The following is a 14,851-nucleotide window of genomic DNA, read 5'->3' as shown; positions in this document are numbered from 1 at the left end:
GGGATTAAAAGAATAATTATGCTGATGTCCTTGAAAATTAAGATATTTGGCATAGTTGATAGGAGATATAAATCTAAGATTGATAAGATTGAGTACAAACTCTGTAGTCCTCCATTTCAATTGGAAGTATCAGTATGGATGCATTATACCTTTTATCTTTTTTTTTTTTTTTTTTTTTTGAGTTAGGGTCTCGCTCTGTCATCCATGCAGGAGTCCAGTGGCATGATCAGGGCTCACTGCAGCCTAGACCTCCTGAGCTCAAGCAATCCTCATGCCTCATGCCTCAGCCCCTCCAGTAGCTGGAACTACAGGTATGCACCACCATGCCCAGTTAATTTTTTAAAAACATATTATTAAAGACAAGGTCTCACTTTGTTGGCCAGGCTGGTCTCGAACTCCTGAGCTCATGTGATGCTCCTACCTCAGCCTTCCAAAGAGTTAGGATTATAGGCATGAACTTGGTCCCTTTTATCTTTAGAAAACAATATGCATCTCCTAGCTATGCCCACTAAAAATAATTGAAATTCAAGTAAACTGTGAAAAAAAAAACACTTTTTAAAAAAGAGACAGGGTCTTGCTATGTTACCCAGGCTGGAGTGCAGTGGCTATTCACGGGTGCAATCATGGCTCTCTACAGCCTTGAACTCTTGGGCTCAGGTGACCCTCTTGCTTCAGCCTCTTGAGTAGCTAGGACTACAGATGTGTGCAACTGTGCCCAGCTCAAAAAACACATTTTAAAGACAACCAGAGAAATATAAATGTTATAATATATTTACTGAAACTCAGAAATGATTGTCAATATGTTAAATTGTGATAATGACATTGTATTTTTTAAAAAGAACTTGTACCTTTTAGAGGTATGTTCTGAAATATTTATAGAAGAAATAATGTGATATCTAGGATTTGCCTCAAAATTATCTGAGGGCAGGGAGAAGAAAGGTATATGAACATGTAGATGATTCTGGATGAGTATGTAGTGGCAATTGTAAAAGCTGGGTGGTGGGCACATTAGGATCATTATACTACTCTTTCTACATTTGAGTGGTCTTAAAATTTTTCATAATAAAAAAGATTTTTTTTTTTAAAGGAGATGTGAAGAAAGGAGATGTGAAGATAGTTGTCTGAAGATGCAATGCTCAGAGCTGCTGCAGTCACTTTGTGAGAATGAAAGAGCAAGCTTGAGGCCTAAAGCATCCAATTTGATAGCTATTCCATTTCTATAAGTTCAAATTTCTTAATTATAAAGATAGTTAATGCGAAAATGAGGCAATTATGATGGATGCAAATATTGAAACTAGGGTTTACCCATGTATATTCATGGGACTTTTTTGGTTGCAACTAATAGAAACCTTAGCATAGTTTAGGTTTGGAGATGTATTATGGAGATTCAGGACAATCTCATGGAATTCTAGGACAGAAGTGCCACCGAGACTCATGAAGAACATAGTTCACAATGTCAGATCCCTCCATATCCTTTCTCCAGCTCTCATCGCCTCTCTTCAGCATTACCATGACTGTCTATCGCCACCCTCTCATTGCAGACCAGCTTCCTTCATTTTCCAGCCCACATCATGGAAAACTTGCACAACTCGAAGTTTAGCCATTTGGACAGAGATGGATTTTTTTCTCCAGACCCAGTTCCAAAGCTTCTGGAAGAAGAGCTTGATTGGTCTGGAAGCTGAGATTGTCCTGTCCAGTGGGGAGGGCCCACTCCTAAGTGAGTCATGGCCAGATTTTAAGGCGTGTGTGACATGGCTGCTCCTGTGGTTCCTGTGGTGTTTCTGTTGGGAGAAGAGTAATTCCCAGAGACGTGTAGGTGGGAAGTGGTGAGGGAGACAGAGCAATAGGTATCTATATAGTTGAGTCAGGCCAGATCATGAGATCATGAATGGGTGCAAAAATTGCTGAGAATGATGCCTTGGACAGGTTGAATTTCGGTTGTCTGGGGAAAGCCAGCCAGCAGGGCAAGGAAGACTCGGTGCCCAGCTGCCCCCAGGGTGCTCACAGGGGCTTGCTCAAGTTCAATGGTCATTGCAGCCTATGAGTAGTCAGCAACCAGCCAGACCAGAGGTGCTTAGGCTTTGGTGCTCAGGGAAAGAAAGGCTAGATCAGTGCTCAAGGGCCCATCTACTTCCACGCAAGGGAGCCCCCACCACGCTGCTGTCTGGCATTTGTCCAACATTGTTCCACTTCTTACAACACCATCAGGCTTAAAAATACAACACAACAGCTGTAGCCTTCCAACTGTGCAGCTCTGACTTCCACCTTCCATTCTAGTGACATAGTATTGAGAACATCCTGATTCACAGCCATAAGTAGTTGCAAACTGAAATCGTTTTTCCTCATCTTCCATTGCAATGTCAGTCGGGTTTAAGCTACTTTTCAATTAAACTGATCCAGAAGCTTGAGAAAGAAGTGATTTAAAATGTTTTATTTGAGTTGAAATCATTAATCTAGGCAATAGCTGTGGGTATTCTGTGGTAGTCGTTTGAATCAGGAGGAAAAGAGCATCCAAGATTTAAAATAAGTACGAAAAGCATCCAAAATAGAATAATCAAATCACCAAATCAAATAATCAAATTGACTCAGTTGTTATGCTGGGATCCTAATGAACTCCAATGTTAGCCTTACCTGACTTACAAGATTCCGGTAATGGATCACTGAGAAAGCCTAGGTAAAGCAACCTCACCCCACCACCACCCCCAGTGCCCACCACACCCTGCCACTGCAAGGGAGTCTGACCAATGAAGTCCATCCACGAAAAGGGGTAGTCTTCAGTTCATTAGGAGAATATGTATATGTTACACAATGGGCAATTAATAATAACTAATATTTGCTTAGAAATGAATAAGGTGCTTCCACATTCTTTCCTTTATTTGATCCCAACAAAGGGAGTTAGATAGGACAGATGTTATTTTACAAAGGAGGAGACTGAGTCTCAGAGAAGTGCTATAAAGTATCCTTGTTAGCCAGTGATAAATAAAGAAGAAAACAATTGTTATAACTTCAAGCCTTTGACTTCTTTTTTTTTGGGGGTGGGGGACAGAGTCTCACTCTGTTGCCCAGGCTGGAGTGCAGTGGTGCGATCTCGGCTCACTGCAACCACTGCCTCCCAGGTTCAAGCGATTCTCCTGCCTCAGCCTCCTGAGTAGCTGGGATTACAGGTGTGCACCACCACACCCAAGTCCTTGTCTCTTTCCTTAATCCTCCCTCCCTCTCTTTCATCTCCCTCCTTCTCTCTTCTTTCCTTCCCTTCCTTCACTTCCCTTCTCTTGCCTTCCTTCTTTCCTTTTTCTCTCCCCCTCTCCCTTCCCCATCTTGTCCCTCCTTCCTTCTATAAGCATTTATTGAGTCCTACTATGGGTCAAGACCTAGGCTTGAAACTGGGGGTTTGAAAATACATGAGATCTGGTTACTGCTCTGAAAGAACACAGCACAGGGAACAGTTGTATCCAAAGCTAAAATTGGATACAATATGAAGGCATTCAGAGGCAAGGAGGACATTGAACTGGGCCTTGAAGGATAAGTAACATGACCAGGTAGAGATCATGGAAATGGGAAAGGCATCCTAGGCAGAGGGAACAGAGAGAGCAAATGCCTTAGAAGACACACAAGCATAGATTGTTGTTGGGGTGGGGCAGGGAAGAAGCCCTGGTGTCTTGGAAAGAAGGCGAGTAGGTGAGGCTGGTGCTAGATCAAGGGAGACTTTGGAGGCTGTACTAAGAGGTTTGGAAGGTGATGTGGGCAGTTGAAGATTTTTAGGCAGGGAAATGACAGGATTATATTTTTAAGAAACATCATTTAGAGGCCATCGTGTTGTGGATGATTAGCACGAGATGAGATTGGGGGCATTGAAGCAAGTTAGGAGACTCTTGCGACAATCTAGGTGTAAGATGATAACATAGGAGCTGAGGCAATGGGAGATGGCGAGGAGGGGCTTATTTCAAAAGACTGAGGAGATAGACTTGATAGGACTTGGCAACAGAGGTGCAGACAGGATGATGTCTAAGGAGATGCAAGAGACCGGTGTGATGGCTCACACCTATAATCCCAGCACTCTGGGAGGCTGAGGTGAGTGGATCACCTGATTCCAGGAGTTTGAGACCAGCCTGAGCAACATGGTGAAACCCTGTCTGTACAAAAAAAAATTGTTTTTAATACAAAAATTTAGCCAGGCATGGTGGCATGTGCCTGTAGTCCAAGCTACTCAGGAGGCTGAAGCAGGAGGATCACCTGAGCCCGGGAGGTGGAGGCCGTAGTGAGCCATGGTTGTGCCACTGCATTCCAGTCTGGGCAACAGCATTAGACCCTGTCTCAAAAATAAAAATAAAAAAATAAGATGCAAGAAAGTAACCATGAAGTGGTTCACGCCACTTAATTCCTTCCCAAATAGCATGTCCTTATCATCCCTTCTTTTCAGAGGATGTATTTCTATTTATCTATTCTTTCTCTCTGACGACGGCTTTCTCAAGACTGGTTCTCCTTCTTTATGGTTTGTGCAGCAAATTTTTTTTCCACCTCCTGTTTTCTGGTGTCTGATTCCTCAGTAAATAAGGTCATGGTGAGAAATAGCCACGTGTATACCTGGGGACTTTCTGCCCTGGTCACCAGTGGTTGGACCAGGTGAGCACCTGAGCAAGCTGGGTCAATCAGAGTCCTTCTCTGTGTTCTTGAAATTAGGGAAAGCAAATGGCTGTTGCTCTCTTGAAAGAAATGGAAACTAGGTGGCTTTGGCTGATGATTCAAGGGGCTGTTTCCTGAGAAGTAGAAAAAGCTGGTTTTTAGTGAGTGAGAATAATGAAGTCTATGCTCAGGGAGAAACAGATGAGAGAAGAAGGAGGGCTGTGTGGTTCCCATAGCACTTGGAGCTGATGCTACCTTATCCTGAAGCCAGGATATAAGTCTAGCCTTTGGCTTCCTGTTGCTTGAGCTAGCTCTGGTCGTGCTTTCATACATTTGTCTACAGATGCTGTTACAAAGCTCACACACCAACGACCGTATCTTCTAGAAGTACCTTTGCATTTATGCAATTTACTCTGTGATCCTTCCCCTTTTTTTTTTTTTTTTTTTTTTTTTTTGAGACGGAGTCTCACTCTGTCACCCAGGCTGGAGTGCAGTGGTGCAATCCTGGCTCACTGCAACCTCTGCCTCCTGGGTTCAAGCGAATCTCCTGCCTCAGCCTCCGGAGTAGCTGGGATTACAGGCACCCACTACTACGCCCAGCTAATTTTTTGTATTTTTAGTAGAGATGGGGTTTCACTATGTTGGCCAGGCTGGTTTCGAACTCCTGACCTTGTGATTTGCCCGCCTTGGCCTCCCAAAATGCTGGGTTTACAGGCGTGAGCCATGGGGCCATGCCGATCCTTCCCTTTTTGGCTTATCACGCCTGTTTGGGGTGTGTGTGTGTGTGTGTGTGTGTGTGTATGTGCTTTGAGATAGGGTCTGGCTCTGTCACCCAAGCTGTAGTACAGCTGTGTGATCTTGGCTCACTGCAACCTCTGCTTCCCAGGCTCAAGCCATCCTCCTACCTGTAGTCTCCCAAGTAGCTGAGACTACAGGCGTATGCCACTACACCTAGCTAATTTTTTGTATTTTTAGTAGAGACAGGGTTTCACCATGTTGGCCAGGCTGGTCTCGAACTCTTGACCTCATGATTCGCCTGCCTCGGCCTCCCAAAATGCTGGGGTTACAGATGTGAGCCACCGTGCCCCCCCGATCCTTCCCGTTTTTGCTTGTCATGCCTGTTTGGGGTGTGTGTGTGCTTTGAGACAGGGTCTGGCTCTGTCACCCAGGCTGTAGTGCAGCTGTGTGATCTTGGCTCACTGCAACCTCTGCTTTCCAGGCTCAAGCCATCCTCCTACCTTAGCCTCCCAAGTAGCTGGGGCTACAGGCACTTGCCACCACGCCTGACTAATTTTTTGTATTTTTTTTTTTTTTTTTTTGGTAGAGTCGGGGTTTTGTATTGGTTTTTTGTCCAAACTGGTTTTGAACTCCTGAGCTCTAGCTATCCTCCTGCCTCAGCATCCCAGCATGTTGGGATTACAGGCATGAGCCACTGCACCCGGCCCTGTTTGTTTTTTTAAGTAAATTTTTAAGTTGAAGTATAACATATATACAGCTGATATTCTTTTTTTTTTTTTTTTTTTTTTTTTTTTTTTGAGATGGATTCTCACTCTTCACCCAGGCTGGAGTGTAGTGGCATCATCTCAGTTCACTGCAATCTCGGCCTCCTGGGTTCAAGCAGTTCTCCTGCCTCAGCCTCCCAATTAGCTGGGATTACAGGCACCTGCCACCACAACCCGGCTAATTTTTAATTTTTAATTTTTTAAATTTTTAGTTGAGACAGAGTTTCACCATGTTGGCCAGGCTGGTTTCGAACTCCTGGCCTCAAGTGATCCACCCAACTCGGCCTCCCAAGCTGCTAGGATTATAGGCATGAGCTACCGTGCCCAGCCTGATGTTCATTTTTAAACAACTCACTTGCAATTATTTTTAAAATCATCATTCTAAATTAAATATAAGAAATGATATTGTTATATAGCCGCTAGACATTGACTGAAAAATGTGCTGATGCTGGTAGGTAATGGACAAATGGAGATGTTGAGGGTAGGTGAATGGGTGTGGAGAAAGACATACAAATGGCCAGGCACGATGGCTCACACCTGTAATCCCAGCACTTTGGGAGGCCGAGGCAGGCAGATCACCTGAGCTCAGGAGTTCCAGACCAGCCTGGCCAATGTGGTGAAACCCTGTCTCTATTAAAAATACAAAAAAATTAGCTGGATGTGGTGGCAGGCACCTGTAATCGCAGCTACTCAGGAGGCTGAGGCGGGAGAATTGCTTGAACCCGGGAGGCAGAGGTTGCAGTGAGCTGAGATCACACCACTGCACTCCAGCCTGGACAACAAGAGTGAAACTCCATCTCCAAAAGAAGAAGAAGAAAAAAGACATACAAACAATTCAAGTATAATTTGAAAAATTAGGAGCATTTATTCTACAAATGCCCACTATGTACCAGGCACTGTAAAAAGAAATGCCAGGAAGTCAGTCCCATGGAACTTAAGTGTTGATGGGGGTGTATAAAAAGAGATGTGGCCAAACCAGGAAGGGTCAGTTCATTTTACCCCAGGGATGAGGAATGGGGAAGGTAGCATTTGAGCTGGGCTTAAAAGGAGAAGTAGAATGTCGACAGTTGGAGTAGGTAGAAAAAGGGCGTTATATGTTCAGAAACCAGCGTGAGCTAAGGTATGGGGGAGTGATGGTTCAAGGACACTCTTGGGGAGCTGGGAGAAGACTCCTGTGGCCAGTGGTGGATTATAAGTTTGGGAAGGTGGACAGTGGCAGGAAATGAAACTGGAAGGGCTCCTGGAGGCAAATTTCAAAAGATCTTGAATGCCACATATGACGGAGACATTTACTGTTCACCAAGTGAACCTACCTACTTTCCACATTTCCTAGTCTTTTTGCAGTTGGAGGAACCACATGACTAGTTTCACCGATGGGCTATAGGCAAAAGCCACACGTGTCAGTTCTGGGCTAAAGCATAAAAGAGTGAGTGTGAGCTCTCCCTTAGCTTTCCTGCCTCGCTGTAATGAACAAGGCAGCCACATCTTCCAAGTGCAATGTCCATATGGTGGCCCCTGCATCAGTCTGGGGTCCATGAGTGATTGTGTGGAGCACATGCATTGGGTATGCGTCATGAGCAAGAAATAAACTTTTGTTGTATTAAGACACTAGGATTTTGGGGGGCCACTTTGTTACTATAATATAACCTAACCTTTCCTGACTGGTACACCAGGGTAAGAAATTCAGAATTTGCCCTGGAGGTGGAGAGTAGCTTGTCTTAGCCGGTCTGGGGGGCTAAAAGAAAGTACCATGAACTGGGTGGCTTATAAACAAAAGACATTTGTTTCTCACAGTTCTAGAGGCTGGAAGCCTAAGATCAGGGTGCCAGCATAGTTGGGTTCTGGTGAGAGCCCTCTTCCGGGTTGCAGACTACCAGCTTCTCATTGTGCCTCACATGGTGGAAAGAGAGCTAGTTTGGTCTTCAGCTTCTTCTTATGAGGGCACTAATCCCATTCATGAGGGTTCCACTGTCATAACTGATTACCTCCCAAAGGCCCCACTTCCAAATAGTGTCACATTGGGGTTAGAATATCAGCCTACAAATTTTGGTGGGCATAAACTTTCAGTCTATTGCATAACCCTTGACAGGTTTTAAGCAGGTGAGTAACATTGTCAGATTTGCCAGACAACTGCCATCCAGATTGTCCCTATCCATTCGTAACAGTGGTGCCATTAACCATTGTCTCCTCTCAGGAAGGTTTGAGCTTGTTCAGTTCAGCTCCCATTTTTCTTATTGTCTTTCCCTTACCAAATACAGAGGCCCAGAGCTTTCTTGTCACCCCTGCTCTGGGCCCAGAGCCCCATTCCCCTGCTATGAGCTTACAGGTTTTGTCCTGGAGCATTATGTGGTATCAGCAACCTGGAGTCACAGGACGGGCTCATGTTGAAGTTATATGGTATGAGTGGGCATCTCTCCAGCTTGGCAGGCATGAGTGTGTTCACTGCTAACGGAGTGACAAATTTACCAGCTGCCCACAGCGGAACAAAGCGCATAGATGAATTTGGTGTAGGAATAGGCGGTTCTCTCCCTGGTTATGGCTGAGAGATCGGTGACAATGACTCAAGTCTCATCCTGCTCCTTGGTGCTCAAACAATGTCCCTTGAAGCCCTTCTTTGCTGGTTCCATTCACCTGTCTCCACTGGGCTTCAGGTCCTCTTCTTTTTTGGTAAACTGCCCCACATCAGCTCCCAGGCTGGCAGGGCTCGTGAGGTGACCCTCCCTTCACTTTCTTCTTCTCCTCCTTTCCTCTGATCTCCTATTGTTTTGAGAAAATCCTTCTTTCTCCTTTTTTGGCTTCCTCAATAGTATTCCCTTCTTTCTACCAGTTCCTTTGCTCTCTTATTCTTTAGCAGAAGACTTGATGATGTATTAAATCTAGAGTCTGGATCATCAGCAATTAAAACAAGCCAAAAAAGAAAAAAGATAATTTCCTTTTCCTTAAGCAGTCAGGAGCTCTCAGCCTTCAAACTGCATGATACAGTTGGGGCAAAAATTGTGGCAGGTAGGCAAAGAAAGGGAAGCAACTACAAAACAGCTCAGCTTTGATCCTAACACAGTCTAAGCCTCCACAGCCTGCTACGTGCCTAACAGCAAGACTTGGCTTCCCACGAAACAAGATCACCTGCTCTAAATGCCTTCGGCTTTATACCATTTACAGAGTCTCTCAGTCTTGGGTTTCATTCTTATTTAAATCTAAGTTCTTTCTCTTCCCTTTTCTCTCTCTCAAGTTCCTGCTTCCTCAAACTCCTGTCTCTGGGGTCCACCACACAGGAGGAAAGAATTATTTAAAAGCAGAGCCTCTTTGCCTAAAGAGGTCACACTTCACTTTAGGATGGTTTTAACCTTTCTCTTCCAGACCAGGCTCTGGTCTTTGGCTTTGTGCAAACAAAAGACCTTTAGAACGATTCTTCTCTCCCCTAAAAAAGCAATTTTCTCCCAAAGATGAATTCTTCTGCTAGCCCTTGTAGCAATGAGCACACATAGCAATATGTTTGTGTCTCCACCACATGTTTTACCTCTAATATTATTATTATTATTTTGAATAGCTGATACATATATCTAGTTTAAAATTCAAAAGCAATGAAAGGTTATACACAGAAAAATCTCCTTTTGCCCCACCTGCCAGCTATCTAGTGTTCTCCCCAGGGGTGACCAGTGTTACCAGTTTCTTATATACCCTTACAAAGTATTTTACATAAGTACAAGCAAATAGATATATCTTCATATTTATTTATTTATTTTTGAGGCAGGGTCTCGCTATGTCACCCAGGCTAAAGTACAGTGGCACAACAGTCACTGCATCTTCAACTTCCAGGGCTCAAGTGATCCTTCCACCTAGTCCCTGGGTATCTGGGACTAGGCTTGCGCCACCGTGCCTGGCTAATTTTTGTATTTTTTATAGAGATGGGCTATCACTGTGTTTCCCAGGCTGGTCTCAAACTCCTGGCCTCAAGTGGTCCTCCCGCCTCAGTCTCCCAAAGTGCTGAGATTACGGGCATAAGCCACCATGTCTAGCTCATACAGCTATTCTTTCCTCTCTTTTTAATTTTTAACACACATACTGATATTCCATAAAATATAGATATAAATATATAAAAATATAGATATAGCTTGGGAATGCTCCCATTTTACTACATAAAGATTTCCCCATTCTGATATTCCATACACATAAAAATATAGATATAGCTTGGGAATGCTCCCATTTTACTACATAAAGATTTCCCCATTCTTTGTTTATAATGAAATGGCATTCTACTATATATGCATGTATTATGATTTATTTAAATAAATTTATGTATTTAAATAATCCTCTTTTGGTGAACCTTTAGGTGATTTCCATTATTTTGCTATTGCAAGGAATGCTTAATAACTTGTAAATATGCCATTTTGCCCATTCGAGTACATCTGTAGGAAAAATTCCTGGGGGGGGGAACTGCTGGATCATAGAGAATAGCTGTTCCAACTGCCCTTTTTCATCTTGCATCAATTTACACTCTTACTAGACATCAAGAAATTCTGTTTTCCCACACAGTGCTTTACATGATTTCTAGGGAAATCCTTCTGGGGTCATGAGGGAATTGTTTGGAGGGAGAGGACCTAGAGATACCTATGAGAGAGATGGTGAGTTCTAGGTAAAGTGAGGCTGTGGGAGATCTACTCTCTTCAGGGGTCAAATAAGCCTTTTTAGAGGAAGATATTTTGAATTGGGTCTTAAGAAATCAAGAGCTCACTAAGCAAAAGCGGCAGGGGAAGGCCATGTGCCTGTGCTGGCTCTTCTTGGGAGTTTCATCTGTTTAAGCTGAAGAGTTTTTTTTTTTTTTTTTTTTTTTGAGAAGAAAAACGTTGTATGCCTGAGGACATACCTTGCAGAAATTACCTATAGGAGTAAGGAGCCAAAAGAAAATGTGATGTATATATGCATTTGAATATTATTTAGCCATTAAAAAGAATGAAATTTTGTCATTTGCAGCAACATAGATGGAACTGAAAGTCATTATGTTAAGTGAGATAAACCAGGCACAGAAAGACAAATATTGCATGTTCCCACTCATCTGTGAGAGTGAAAACCATGGGTCTCGTGGATGTAGAAATTAGAATTGTGGCTGGGGAGGGTAAGGTGGAAGAGAGGATGAAGAGAAGTTGGTTGAAAGCTACAAAAATGTAGTCAGATAAAAGAAATAAGTTCTAGGCTGGGCTTGGTGGCTTATGCCTGTAATTCCAGCACTTTGGGAGGCTGAGGCAGGTGGATCACCTGAGGTCAGGAGTTCGAGACCAGTCTGGCCAACATGGTGAAACCCCATCTCTACTAAAAATACAAAAAAAAAAAAAAAATAGTCGGCCGTGGTGGCGGACATCTGTAGTCCCAGCTACTCGGGATGCTGAGACAGGAGAATCGCTTGAACCCAGGAGGCAGAGGCTGCAGTAAGCCGAGATCGTGTCACTGCACTCAGTCTGGCAACGCAGAACGAGACTCCGTCTCAAAAAAAAAAAAAAAGGAATAAGTTCTAGAATTTGATAGTACAGTAAATTATAATCAACAATAATTTATTGTATATTTCAAAATAGCTAGAACAGAAGATTTGTAATGTTCCAAACACAAAAAAAGATAAATGTATGAGACAATGGAGATCCAAATTACCCTGATTCAATCATTACACATTCTATATGCATGTGTCAAAATATCATATGTACCCGAAAATATGTACAACTATTATTTATCAATTAAAGAAAAAGAGTAAGAAACAGGAAATCATTTGGTAAAGGTTAAGTAATCATGATATATATACTCTATGGAAAAGAAAAGTATGATAATTAATAGTAACTATAATAATAGTAGCTATAATTTATTATGAGCTACCATGTGTCAGGCACTAGGTTAAATATTACACATACATTTTTAAAAGCCCATTTAATCCACATACTAATTCTCTGCATAAGGCACTATAATTTCCAGTTTGCAAATGAGAAAATTGAGAATCAAAGATCATAAGTAACTTCCCAAAGTTAACCTAATAAGGAATTTTCAGAGCCAGGCTTCCAAAAAGGTATGTGACCCCTGAAAGCCTGTACTCTCACTCGCTAGAATAACCCCTTCCATTAGCTCATTGAACTCTCAAGAATTCTAGGGGAAGTTCCCTGGAGATGAAGTGATTGCAGGTGAGAAAACTGAGGCTCAGCCAGATGTGGTTGCTCATGTCTGAATCCTGGCACTTTGGGAGGCCAGGGCAGGAGCATCACTCGAGGTCAGGAGTTCGAGACCAGCCTGGCCAACATGGTGAAACCCCATCTCTACTAAAGATACAAACAATTAGGTGGGCGTGGTGGTGTGCACCTGTAATCTCAGCTACTCAGGAGGCTGAGGCAGGAGAATCACTTGAACCTGGGAGGTGGAAGTTGCAGTGAGCCGAGAAGGCGTCACTGCACTCCAGCCTGGGTAACAGAGTAAGACCCTGTCTCAAAACAAAACAAAAAGATGAAACAAAACAAAAAGCCAGAGGCTCAGGAGATTAAATGACTTGTTCAGAAAAAGTATAAAGAACATATTGCAACATGGAAAAATGTTTGCTTAATAATGTAAGGAGGAAAAAACGATTGTCTATAATTGTTTAAATGTGATGATCACAACTATGTAAAAATAGAAATATCTCTGGGTGTGCTGACTGCCCATCCAGAGTATTCTAGGGCAGTCCTCAGTTTACAGTGTCAGACTGTCGTCAGTCCTATATCTGGTGCTATGCTCTGATTTCAGGGAATTGGGGAAATATGGCTACTTTACTTAAAGATAAAGACTATATTGAATGGGAGGCTGAGGCGGGCGGATTACTTGAGGCCAGGAGTTCAAGGCCAGCCTGGCCAACATGGCGAAACCCCGTCTCTACTAAAAATACAAACATTAGCTAGGCGTGGTGGCAGGTGCCTATAATCCCAGCTACTTGGGAAGCTGAGGCATGAGCGTTGCTTGAACCCAGGAGGCAGAGCTTGCAGTGAGCCGAGATTGCACCACTGCACTCCAGCCTGGGCGACAGAGTGAGACTCCTTCTCAAAAAACAAACAAACGAAAGACTGTATTGAAGATATTTAAGTAGTTACTGATTTTTTTTTTTAATATGAAACTTGGAAAAACTAAGGGGTGATATCTGATACCAATCTAGAAGATTGCAGAAGCAGACATTTTGAAAAGGTATCTTAGCCTTCCTAATTAATGTAAATTGATATCAACATCTTGCCTACTCATTAAAAGGCTACTCTAGTTATTGGATTTATGTGGTGATTGTTTTTTAAAGGTTAGCCTTGACCGATTCTATTATAAGTTTTTTTTTTTTTTCCCAGCAGCATAAGTGAACAGAATCAAGAGCAGAGACTGATATTTATTTCTAATAGTAAAAATTAAAAATATCAATTGGTTGCTTCAGAAAGGTTAGTTGGAATTTCTTTATTTGATCATCTGTTCATCCTGCCTTCATGTTAGTTTATCTGTTTATTCATTTCATTCATCCATTCATTCATTCAACATTCACTAGTGCGAACCAAGTTCTGTGTTGGGCACTGGGAGCATAAAAGTGAACAAGACTTGGTCCCTGCCCATGAGAGAGTCACTGATAGAGCTAGAAACATAAACAGGTAAGTATAACACAGTGTGATAAGCGTCATTGCAATTTCATTCAATTCAGTGTGTGCTGAGGGTCTGATCTGTCCAGAGTGCTGTGCTGGGCATTTTCACGGGAAGCAGAGATTGAGAAATCTGGCCCTGCCCTCCGGGAGCTCGAAGTCTAGTATGGGAGACAGTAAACAACCCAGTAATGAAATTATTACAAATACCCATCAATTACAAGGGAATTAAGCAGAGTTCTGGGGTGGAGAATAACAAGACAGGGGAGCCTATTTCAGCAGAATGGTCTTGGAAGTACTATGATGGAGGTATGTGCAGGGAACTGTGGAACCACAGAGGGACTGCTAATGTAATACACCCTGGAGGAAGCAGGGAAGGCTTTGCAAGGAGGGTCCTCTAAAACTGAGCCTGAAAATATAAAGGAGCGTTAAACAGAGGGAAAGTGTCAGGACAGGCAGTCCCAAGAAAGACAGCTGGGATGCAAAGGCTTGAAAGTTTTGGGGTGATACAAAGCTTGACCTGCCAGGAACCAGCAGGATTCTGTGGCATACGGACATGGGGTTCAGGTGGGAAGGGGATGAGATGAGGCTGGAGGGATAAAGCAAGGCCAGATCATGTGTGGCCGCCAATGCCAGGCTAAAGCAGCTCAGAGCTTGTCTGGATTAGTGATAAAATGTAGAGCTTACCAGCCTGTGGCTGTTGGCACCGGGGATTCCCAGAGACTTTCATGGGTCTCATAAAGCCAGACTGCGTCTGCTCTATTAATATTTTATGCCATGATCAAGTAGTGTACTTTAAAAGAGAGCTCACAGTTTATTGCTGAAGATTTAACCGCTTTTCTTTTTCAGCTCTAGGAAAAAACAGGCTTGAAAGTTTTTCTGGTGTACTTCACCTTAAACTGTTTAAAGCCTCCTCCCCCATCCCTACAGGGGGACATGGAGGGCATCTGGAAACAAGAAAGAGGGACAGGTATAAAACAAATTTGATACAAGATTTCTAGCCAGCTAAGACTTTGGAGAATGGCTGTGTGAGAAGCTAAGCATGGGACTGGGCTAAGCAGAGAGGAAGCTGGACAACTCCCTGAGACCCCGGGGGGCTCACCTAGGGACCTGGAT

This window comes from Macaca thibetana, chromosome 15 (assembly GCF_024542745.1).
Source record: "Macaca thibetana thibetana isolate TM-01 chromosome 15, ASM2454274v1, whole genome shotgun sequence".
Taxonomy (NCBI): Eukaryota; Metazoa; Chordata; class Mammalia; order Primates; family Cercopithecidae; genus Macaca; species Macaca thibetana.
Note: the sequence above shows the minus strand (reverse complement) of the source record.